Source organism: Euprymna scolopes, chromosome 19, assembly GCF_053919585.1.
Source record: "Euprymna scolopes isolate OS-2025 chromosome 19, ASM5391958v1, whole genome shotgun sequence".
NCBI classification, from domain to species: Eukaryota; Metazoa; Mollusca; class Cephalopoda; order Sepiida; family Sepiolidae; genus Euprymna; species Euprymna scolopes.
Window position 1 is genome coordinate 148,696,755 of NC_136500.1, and position 12,409 is coordinate 148,709,163.

A 12,409-nucleotide genomic window follows, 5' to 3' on the forward strand; every position below is an offset into this window, starting at 1 on the left:
ATACATATATAAAAGAATAAAAAAAACAGGAAAAAAAAAAAAAACAGACATCTTTTATCTGAAGAATTCCCTCCAAAATAGTCTGCTATAAAAAAAAAAAAAAAAGAAAGAATTATCAAAATAGTAGGAGTAGGCAAATAAAGAGGAAGTAGGAGTGAAAAAATAGATAATACTAATAAGAAACTTCCGAGTGAAGAGAGTGAAAGACATAGCCTTACTGACGTAGTAGGAGTAAGAGTTGGAGGTTATTATCAAAGATAGTCTGAGGTAGAGTTTTTCGATAGAGTTACAGTTTATGAGGAAGTAGGAGACTTGGGAAGGAGGAGTAGTATTAGTAGAAGAAAAGGACAGCTGGATTTGAGTAATAGTAGGAGTAGACGAAAAAGGCGGCGCCATCATTACTACAACAGCAAGTCGTGACACAGCAGAGATTATTACTTATTTTCTGCTAAGTATTTCCTATTTTTTTCTCCATTGTCCTTTCACTTTCTCCGGCCAAGGCCGTGTTGACCATTAGTAAGACCAATACAAAACCTTCCAGATCGAAGGTAAGATTAAAAAATTTTTTTTTAAAGAAAGACATTTCTTCACCGCAGATTTCGTCCATCTTTGACAACTCCAACTTTGTTGTTTTTTTTTTCTTTGTGAAAAATACGATTTTTATTTTTAGATTTCAGTCTCGCATTCTCTTTCTTTTTTATTTGATATCTTCATTAAATATCAATTAATTAGATTTCTTTTTCACTTGGATTTTAAATTAACTTTTAGTTTCGTTTGAAAAGTTAAATAATAATAATAAACTGACAAATGGGCTCAAATTTTGTACTTTTTTTTTTTTCCTTACATTTTTTTTTCTTTCTTAAAAAATTGGTTTTATTTTCGGAGGGAAAATTTAATTGAATCTTTTTTTGTGTTTGTTTGTCTGCAATTTTCTTTTCAAATAAAAATAATTTTAGCATTTCAACTCTGGAAATGCAAAAAAAATAAATAAATAAATAAATAAAATAAAAAAAAAACATCAACAAGATAAAATATGGCGGATAAAATAATTTAATATTTAATTTTTAATTTAAACGAAAGATCAAATATTTAAAAGTTAAAAAATTCGACAAATTTATTTAAAAAAAATCTTTTTAAAACTTATCATTATTGTAATTATAAATTGGGTAATTGTTATTACCATTTGTGTTTATGTGACTTAACATTATTTTTATTTATTAATCAGATAATGAAACCAAAAATGCAATAAAATAAACAAAACATCTGTCACAGTCACTGGATTGGTTTGGTTTTCTATTTTTAAGCGATTATCGAGACTCCAAATATGACCGGCTCATGTCGGCCATTTTTTTCTTGTTCTAATATAACACTCGAAACTACTTGTGTTTCAAACTAAATAAACGCTTTAAAATGAGTAAAAACACGAAAACTTCTCCAACTAGCTAGAAAAGTATACTATCTTGCCTTTGGTAACATTTATTTCTTATATATTCTACCATTTATGCCCATATGCTAATTATGACAAAATCTATCAGAATGCATTTCGATTTCTTTGTGAGCAAGCCAGGCTTTTGCTTGTTTTGTTAATAGATGAAAAACGAGTTACTTTGGATTGCTAGAAAAATCATGTAAATTGGTTTTGACATTTTTAGCAAATCTTCATGTTGCAAATTTTTTTGAAACTATTTACGTCAAATAGATTTAAAGAAAATTAAGTATAGTTTTTATAACAATTTTGTTAAATTCACATTTGAATTAAAATTTAACTTTCAAAATCGTATCTGGAAAAAAGGCGAAATAAAAATGGAAGCATAAAGTACAGTTTTAAATATAAAAATAAGTCAAATACAAAAATCATTAAAAATATTTTTATTTTACAATAAAATTTTGGCTGAAAAAGTACAAAGATCGAATATTTATACGGAAAATTGTTTTATAAAAATGAGTAAAAGTTCTGTGGAATTGTAAAAAAAAATACATTTGAAATATAAATAATGAAGCGCGAATTCGAGGATTCAATTTATTTAGTGAATTGAGTTCCTCAAATAATCATTCCTCTCTTTTCTCCTTTTCTTTTCCCTTTTTTCCCCTCTCTCTTTTCCCCCTCTCTCTTTCATTTTCCCCCTCTCCTACTTTTCCCCACTCTTTCCTTCCTTTTCGCACTCTTTCCTTCCTTTTCGCACTCTTTCCTTCCCTTTTTCGCCATTTCCTTCCCTTTTTTGCCCTTTCCTTCCCTTTTTTGCCCTTTCCTTCCTTTTTTCGCCCTTTCCTTCCTTTTTTCGCCCTTTCCTTCCTTTTCTCGCCCTTTCCTTTTTTGCCTCTTTCTTTTTCTCCCCTCTCCTACTTTTCCCCACTCTTTCCTTCTTTTTCCCCACTCTTTCCTTCTTTTTCCCCACTCTTTCCTTCCTTTTCCCCACTCTTTCCTTCCTTTTCCCCACTCTTTCCTTCCTTTTCCCCACTCTTTCCTTCCTTTTCCCCACTCTTTCCTTCCTTTTCCCCACTCTTTCCTTCCTTTTCGCACTCTTTCCTTCCTTTTCGCACTATTTTCTTCCTTTTCGCACTCTTTCCTTCCTTTTTTCGCCCTTTCCTTCTCTTTTTCGCCCTTTCCTTCCCTTTTTCGCCCTTTCCTTCCCTTTTTCGCCCTTTCCTTCCCTTTTTCGCCGTTTCCTTTTTTCGCCCTTTCCTTCTTTTTTCGCCCTTTCCTTCTTTTTTCGCCCTTTCCTTCTTTTTTCGCCCTTTCCTTCTTTTTTCGCCCTTTCCTTCTTTTTTCGCCCTTTCCTTCTTTTCTCGCCCTTTCCTTCTTTTTTGCCTCTTTCTTTTTTTGTTCTTTCTCTCTGTCCCTTTATATCTCTTTCTCTCCTTTGTTAAACTTGTCAAATTTCCCCCTTTTTTTTTTTTTTTAACCATCCCCTCCTAGTAGAGGCCAAGAAGTCTCCTTCACCCAGTCCGTCCGTTCTTGTGCCCCCTCCCTCATTCATTTTCTCAGTCAAAAAAAAAAAAAATTTCTGCTCCGATCCATTTCAGTGAAGTTTTTTTGTTTCTTTTGTAAAAATAAAGAAAAAAAAGTGTGAAAAATGTCCGAAAATAAAACGATTTTCATTAATAAAAACTGAAATTGAAGATGGTTGGGATGAAACATTGTTTTTGTTTTGAATCTTAAAAGATGACAAAAGAACGAATTTGTCAACTAAGCTGCCAGAGATCAAGTTTATTTACTAAAAGCCGATTAATTCTACTAGCAAAAACAAACGAGTATCACCACCCCAGGGAGGATGCCCCCACCCCCGTATGAGTTTAGCATTGAAAAATAGTACAATTAATAGAAGTAGTTTCACCTTCAGACAGGTGCCAAATCTCCATTAATAATATATAAGAATAAAATCTTGGCACTAATACAGTTTAACACACTCAAGCAAATTGTTTTCATTTTAGCTTAAAATGATTTTAGGAGAGTTCTGTCCGTGCAACGTAAGAGCTAACATAGACCCCTTTCCCATGTTAAGAATGGCTTTCTAAATTTGCTTGTGAATGTGAAACTGCAGAAGTGCGAAAATCTTTTTAACTTTAGTTGAAGGATATTCAGTTTTGTAAATATTTGAATGGAAAACTATTTTTATTTTTTCCAAATGGTGTTACTGTTGGAATATTTATTTCCTGTTTATGATTGCCTCCCCCATCAAATATTTTAAAATATACCCCCCCCCTTTTTGTACGGATCGTGCACTTAGATTTTTTTCTAGTTTTAATTCACGCTTTGTTTAATTGCAAAACGAGAATTCAAATAAAAAAAAAAAGCTGTTGGGTCTTTTTTTATTTTATAAATCTTGATGCTCATCTGATTCCGCTAATTACGAAGAGGCAAAACTTTAAAGGCTGAGAAACCATTAGTTGTCTCCTCTTTTCATACTTTTTAGTTTTTTTTACTTACAAGAACTCTTGTCCAACCTCCTTCTCACTTTGATCCAAAGGAGGAAAATAAGGACCTTTCTTCATCAGTCTGTTGAGTGAAATTACAATTAGATTGTTATAAGGACTCCTATTTGTTGACATAGGTTGTAATTTGAGAATGATGCTGACACTTTCTCTTTTGAGGTCTCTTCCTTGGCCAATGTCACTAGCACCACCGCCACCGTTACTACTACTACTACTGTCCTTGATTAGACCCCCCCCTTCTATCAACTTGAACAAATACCCCCTCCCCCGCGCTTTTTAAAAATTTCGTTTAAAGTTTCGCTTCACTAATATTTAAGCATGCAAGAAAATGTAAAACTATTACCACAAGCACCAAAGCCAGTTTTTAGTTGTATATATATATATATATATATATATATATATATATATATATATATATATACGTGTATATATATATATACACACACACACACACACACACACAACTAAAAATAATAGTTTTAAATACCCCCTCTCTCTCTCTCTCTCTCTCATATATATATATATATGAGAGAGAGAGAGAGGGGGGTATTTAAGCTATTTTGTAATGAACAATCCAACCTGGTGGGTGTTGTCGCTTTTCTGGGCCTCTCGAAAAAAAAAATCCCTCTAGTAGTACGGGTATTTAATGTGACAACTCGTTTGCTACCCCCCCCCCCTTCCCGTTCTTCCTTGTGAATGTCTTTGTCAGATGTTTTCCCTCCGTTTTTTTTTCTGTAAATTCTATCACCATCATCATCATCATCATCATAAAATTAGACCGTGTAGCCGGGCTACACTGTAGCCCTTCAGCGCCACCCACAATGTCGATTTTTGGTACAACTGGTGGCAATTGAATCTCTTCCCTCCACCCGGATTTCAGGTGAAAAAAAAAAAAAGAAGCTGGTTGATACTTGGTTATTCATGTGTGAATACCCGGAGGGTGGGGAAAGAAACTTTACTATGACACGAGAGAGGTAGAGAGAGAGTACTGGAATACTTCATGAAAGTGTACTTTATTTTTCACTATGATGATGATTAAAGCCTGAATAATTCCAACATCATCTAAGTTTTCTTATTCACATCATCAGCCTCTCCATATCCCCTCTTCTTCGTGTAACAAACACTAGCCCCCAACCATGGAGGAGAAGGAGGGGGGGGAGGGAGTTCTCTTTTTCGACTCTTGGTTATACTCAATTTGCAATGTGTTGTTGCCGCTAACAAACCTAACCGGTTATTCTCTGAATGATGCTGTACGAGAGATCTCTTCCTTTTTCCTTGTCCCATATTTGGATACGAGGCACACAAGAAGCAAATCCTCCTCCCCCCATCCCCCCCCACCTTGTGCCAAATTAATTGCTCAGATGAAGAAGAACGCCTGTTGTCAGCCTCCATCGAGTTGTTGCCATCCCTTTTGCTGCTTCTTAAAACATTCCTCCTATGATGGAGAACAACATTTTTTCATCATACCTATGTTGATTTTATTTTCTCTTGTGATCTATTAGCTATAAGTTGTCAGAAACTACACAAGATACATATACAAAATATGCATAATCGGATTCCACATGACCCCCAACATGATTATAGTAAACATAAAATATTATTCATACGCTTTAGGTGTCACCAAGTACCAAATTAATGCATGTATGTATATATATTTGTGTGTGTGTGTGTGTGTGTAAACAAAATACTTTTTCATTCTTACTGGTAGTTGTTTTAAAACAACACTGAAACTAACTTACTATTTTATTGAACAAGCTGCCAGAGAAGGGTGTGTGTTCAAAAAGAAATGTGACCGATGTATGTAAAGATAAGGTTTTGAAAAGAAACAAATTTTAACTTTTCTTTTTTATTACACCCCCCCTCCTTTGATCGAGTAATGCCGGTTATTTCCAGCTCTACATCAATGGTCTGTCATCCTCCTAAAATGCGAAATTTCTTCAAATGTCGACATCCCGTCTTTCTCACTACGGCTCACATGAGTGTCTTCGATTTTGACAACTGTTGACATATTTACATTTCCAATTATAGGCAGAAAAGGGGAGGGGGCAAAACTCTGACACCGACCACGTGATAAAATTAATAACTTGAACAATCCTCAGTTGAAATAGAATTTATTTAATTCATGTTTTTCTATCATCATCGGCTTAACATCCATTTTTTTGATCTTAGCATGTGTTGGACCGCTTTTAGAAATTACCTTTTAAACTAACCTATCTCTGACCAGGTCTTTCTTTTGAGTTCATTTTTATTACTTCATTCCGTGTATTTCTTTGCTTTCCACCGTGAACTGACCATGGTACCTCAACTGTTCTACATCTAACTGAAGAACTTTCATTCCATCTTTTGAATAAATGAGTCTCTTTATTCTATGCGTTTGCATATCTGGAGAAGATATAACTGAAACTTCATGAATTGAATAAAAAGAAATCCGATTTCATATAAGAAATTTTATAGTTGTTTTTTTTTTTTTTCATTTGTGTCAACATTGTTAGAAAATTAATAAAAAACAAACCCAAACTCTTTGCTTATTCGTCGGCCATATCTCAAGAGTTTGAAACTCTTTAATGTAAGAATATAGTTTTCCTATATCTTACTCTAGCCCTTTTCAGAGTGTGAAGTCAGCCTTGTGGATCTATTTTGTAATTCTTGGAAAAGGCAAGAACCTATCCCCTTTCCCGTCTATGAAAAATATAAACCAAACTTCAGTGAATTGTGCATTTAGTATTAAGTAACCCTGAAAAGGGGGTCAATTTTCTGTAAGGCAAACCAAATGAACTTTCTAAAGGGAACCTTTATTTTTGTATTTCATGTCTGATCTTATACATACTATTCTAGTCTATTATATTTCAATAAATCAAGATATTTAATTTTATTAATTGAAATCTAATCTTTTTTTGAAATTAAAACAAACAATCCCCACCTCAATCTTTTAAATCACTTTTCGGGGTTTTAGTTTTTTTTTTTTTTTTTATCATTAAATTTTTTTTTTTTTTCTTCATTTCTCTTCTTATGGCTTTCCTGCTGCAATAATTCTCTGCTGCAAATCTAAATGACATCTTGTAGTGGCCACTTTATGAGTGTAATGTATCCAGTTATAGCAGAACCCACCTCCCCCTCTCGTCACAATTATGTAGTTCATGGCTGTGTGTGTGTGTGTGTGTGTGTGTGTGTGTGTTGCATTAGACTTGAACCTCCTGTCACGTCTTCAAACCTGTATAGTGTTATTGTCACTTAGTATTATTTATTGTTTTCAATTTACAATCAGATACACATTGCTTCCACTGTAAACCTCTTCAACTTGAGGTTTAATCATACAAAACCCAACAGCTCTCTCTCTCTCTCTCCTAATGTGGCAAGGCATTCTTCAAGATGATCCTCCTGTCACCAACACACATACACATTATGCATAATTGAGCCATTTCTTCATTAATTAATGATATGCAAATATAATTATGAGAGCTGTAGTGCTTTGAAAGTATTAAAAGAAAAGATAAAATCTATTGATATAACCCCCCTCCCCATTTTATCATTAAATTTTTTTTTTTTTTTTTTTGTATTTGTATTTACCTCCTTTTTGAGATCTATAATATATTATTTCTTTATCCTTTATTTTGACATTGTGTGTGTCAATAAATCTGACTCCCATCTCTGCTGCTTCAGGAGGAGGAAGAGGAAGCAAAAGCATCACAAACATTGATGACTCATTCAAGCTTTATGACCATTCCACTCTGTCTATCCATTTTTTTTTTTTTTCACTGTACATTAGAAAAATATATTTTTCTTTTAAACGGTTTTTAACTCCACCACAGCTCACACAACAAATTTCTCTGTGTATCTTTGGGCATATCTACTTTCACTTTTGAACGAAACAAACAAACAAAAAAAAAAACACACACACACACACACACACACACACACACACTTTGTTTTACATAATGATTAATAGATATATATAGTAGAATTATGAATTTTTTTTTTTATATAATTGATCACTACACACTATATCACTTAATATGTGTATATGTACATGTAATAATTTATGTATAGGTATATATTGTACTACTTATATAATAGTATATTTCATCCCCCCCCTTTCCCCTCTAAAATAAAACCTGTCCTTGTAAATTCATTCTTTTACAATTCACTGTTGAATTCAGGATTATTTTTTATCCCACCTCAACCCCATTTTGATCTCTTCAAATAACTTATTCGAAAAATGTCAGAAATCTAATTGTGGTTTAATTGGACATCTTTTCTATCTTTTACAATTCTGATGTAAAGAGAAAGATAAGAAAAAAAACGAAACTTTTCGATTTAAAAATCACATTAATCACGATGCCAATCGCTTTATTTCTCTGTTAATTCTGTAATTAATTCAATGTAAATTGTTCGCTTTAGAAACGCCATTTCCAATCATCTTCCATCTTCGTTTTCTTAGAAGTAGTGTGTTAGACGTTTTGGGCATTTTGCAGTTAAGCATTTTTTTTTTTTTTTAAAATTTTTAATAATTCATAATTAAATGATGATTTCAATTTATTCTACAAGAATTAGTGCATTCTTTTTTCTCAATGTTTTATTTAAATCTTTACTTTGTAAACAGTTCATAATAATTGAATATTAAAACTTGACATCGTGATACATTTCCTTCGTTGTAAACAACACCTGTTATTAAATTACTCTGTTGAAACATTTTCTTCCGGTTTCTTATTGGATAATTTTTTTTACAAGCAGTCAACCAATTTATTTTAATATTGGAAATGACCACATCATAATTCTCCAATTACTAGATAGATGTGCATACTGCATGTCACTATCTCTGGACATGCTGACTTCATTAAACATGCTTTACATTAAACATGCAGCATTCATATATACATGTGTGTTCTATTTATATGAAGTTAGATATGTATGTTTATGTATGTTTTATGTGTATGTTTATATAGCTTTGTGTACAGGATTCACTCCTAAATTAACCGATCATTATGAATTTTCGAATGCAATTGCTAGGTACAAGTAATGTGGGGAGTAATGTGGGATATATTTATTTTTATGCAAGGAGGGAATTGAAGCCATTTATAAAAAACACATACTTCTGATATTTTTGTGAAATTATAATGATTAATAAATATCTCTCAAATTTCAGTTTCTGTGGCATACTTGCCTGGTTATAAAATACGCATAAATATTATATTTTAATTCATGCAGAAACTGAGACATGTGCATACAAGTTTTTTTTTTTTTTTTTTTTTTTTTTTTAAACAGTTCACTTCTTGTAAGTAAAAAAATACTCAAGCTGAGAAACCAAAATCTAAAGACAGTGAGTTAAGTAGAATAACCATTAGGCCAGCTTGACACTATCTTTTAAAAATATCTTCAAACCTACTTATTCTTAACATGTGAACAATTCGCACATGCACAATCGTGAAACAGTTGACAAACGGATGAAGAGTCAATAATCCCCCCCCTTCCCCACATACCAATTTTTTTAATTTTGACCCCTTAGCAACCCTTTTTTCTGAATGAATGCTGATTAAAAAATTTTCCACATGTCTGAATACTTTATATACTAAATTTCAATGCGTAGATCAAAAATTTGTTGAGTGTGTAGGTTAAGTGTCCTCACACACACACACACACACACACACACACACACACACACACACACACACACACACACATATTTTCACTTTTATAGATATATATATAGATATTCACATCGAAGAAGACCAAAAGAAGGGTAAAAAATTTTGTGCTCTTGAAAAAAAAAAAAAAAAAAAAAAAAAAATTTTTTTAATGTTTTTCTTTTTAAATGTTTTCTTTTAAGACTTTCTTTATTCCTGCACGTCAACACATAGGAAATAAATACAGAAAAGATATAAACATTTATATATTTTTCATATTTACTTTTTATCCATATATATATTTATAATATAGATATGGTTATCAATACATGCTTATCAGAGAATATGAAAAGGCTCTAATTTACATGATTAAAAACAACGAAAAGTAAATTTTAATAATTGCCCATGATTATCGATTTTGCTTTCATACCAGCAACAGGTTTGTGTATAAATTTAATTAGAAAATCATTGAAAAATTAAAAAAACACCTGCAATCCTATTTTTGTGTTTTTTGATAATTAGTTGTACGGCATTCACCCTAGGCGGGTTGAATCAGTTTCCTCCAAAGGAGGAAGTGTCAAGGGAATATTAAATTCACAGGCGGTTTCCGGTTGCCTGTAATGTTTGCATTTTTAATTAGGGAGCCAGTATCTTCAGACATCCTCATCTGGTAGCACCAGGTGCACTAACAGGTATTACCACTCGGGCCAAAGTGAACCTGGGAGCAATGTTAACTAAGTGGCAACTCCACATTCCCCACAGCTCCCAAATATTGCCTGAACACTAAATGTCATATACAGTGATTAGTTGAATTCAGTGAATATGTATGTTTTCCATCTGAACATATTTCTGGTGTTTATAAATAACTTTTCTATTGTTGTAGAATCTAATCTTAAGAATTGACTGGTTTAGTTGAAAATGTTTAAACTATATTTTTAATTTTATTTTTATCTCGTGCCTAGTAGAAGAAAAAAAATTCTTTTAATCAGAATTAATAAGATATTTTAAAAAGATGAAACTATATTCACTTTTTTATCCAGTAATTATATCAAATTTTGTTGTGAAGGATTAAAAAAAAAAATGGAATACAAGAACTTAACATTACCTTGAAACAAACTCCAGGACTGGTGACTAAGGAAATAAAAACTCAACTCCTGTGATATTTAAAACAAACAAAAACAAAACAACTAAAAGCCAAACCGTTGCTGACATCTTTATGGCAAACTATTAGCTCCACACCTTCATGTCATGTTTGAAGAGGGTGAGGGATGTGTGTTTTGTGTGAAAAAGGTGAGCCTAGTAGAAAATGCAGTCTTATAGAAAATGAAAAAAGGATTGGCTTTTTAACATTTAAATTTACTCTGGATTAAACAAAACTGAGAGGGAGAAAATAATGAAATACCAAGGTCTTATGTACACATGCAAAGAAACTGGAATCTTAGACAGAACGCCATCATTCCAGTAATCATAGGAGCACCTGGACTCGTGAAAAATATTTTTAAAAACTCTCAGGTAAATATACCCAGTGAACCAAGTGCAAGAAAGGTTCAAAACAATTGCACTTAAAGTGACAGTTAGAATCTTTAAAAAGATCTCTCGGTTGGAATATATGAGATAGTAGGTAAATGTCTGATATCCGGTCAGATATACCATTCCCTCCTAGATCAAACTTAAAAAAAAAAAAAAAAGATTCAGTGTTTCTTGTATTGGACCACACACCTAAGGAAGGTTACCAATACAGATGATGGGCTTGATGTTGGTTTTCTGTCAACACATCACTTTCATAACAAATACCATCCTTGGGAAAATGTACAAATATATCTTCTAGAAAACTAGACTATCGGTGACGGAATACTTTAAAATAAGCTATTTGGGTGATTGTGTGTAAATGGTTATCAACATGGACGGAAAGTCTGGGTGGGATGTGTTTTTGACAGACAATCTAGACCACTTTTTAGTAGGTCTACTCTCTCAGGCCTTACATTCTCTTTTTAAGGAGTTAGTTGTTGCTAATTACCAGGGAATATTGACAAATCTGCTCAGGCATTTTTGCAGAGGACACACACCATTTGTGCACTGGCTTTTCAATCTCCACCTTCCGACCTTGTGTCACATTTGTCAACAATTAAGAGGGAGGTAAATGTCTACTATCAAAGCACCAAAGATTCCTAATTCCTATTAGTAAGAATCAATTTCTAAAGTTTGGTGCTAATGTATTTGAATGGTACCAATTTGAAAGACAAATTTTGGATTCTAAAACTTACACAGTCGAAAAATGGTATCAAATCCATTGTCTGCCGTTGCTTTCTCCATGCACATTAATTATTAATTATAATTATTAAGAAAACAATATTTTCCACTCTCCAATTGCATTCTTAAAAATTATTTCTGATTAATATATATTGAAGAAAATAAAGCAAATGTTGGATTTCAAACCATTTTTCGATTGTGTAGGTCTTAGCATCCCAAATTTCTTTCAGCTTGGTACTGCTCTAATACAAATATATTAGCGCCAAAAGTTTCATATCACATTTGACTATTTGCTTATAGTTAAACTTGTAGAGAGTCTGTTCAAAACTGGTTTGAATATAAAAATTAATTTTCCAAAAACAAGAATTGGCTATTTTTTTTTTTTTTTTTTTTTGTATAGGTTTGTTCAAGCTGTGGATGGGGCATCCTACTGAATGTTAAACATTTACCCACTATCTCATTCAAACCTAGAGATCTTTTTAAGATTCTGATTGTCCCTTTAAGTACAATAATTTCAATCTCTCTTGCACTTGATTCACCGGGTATATTTGCCAGATAGTTTTTGCAATTCTTTTTCATGAGTCCAATTGCTCCTATAATTACTG

The 12,409-nt window shown here is 32.5% G+C and overlaps 1 protein-coding gene across 4 annotated transcripts in view; it reads left to right on the forward strand.

Moving 5' to 3' along the window:
* The first annotated feature begins 290 nt into the window (after nt 1-290).
* LOC145240049 (uncharacterized) overlaps nt 291-12,409 on the forward strand; it is a 328,354-nt gene continuing 316,235 nt past the window's right edge. For 3 of the 4 annotated variants that reach the window (XM_080103656.1, XM_080103658.1, XM_080103659.1), the window contains exon 1: nt 291-548. The gene's annotated coding sequence lies outside the window, so the exon portion shown is untranslated. The remainder of the gene's footprint in view (nt 549-12,409) is intronic. The other variant, XM_080103657.1, reaches the window with a different exon arrangement.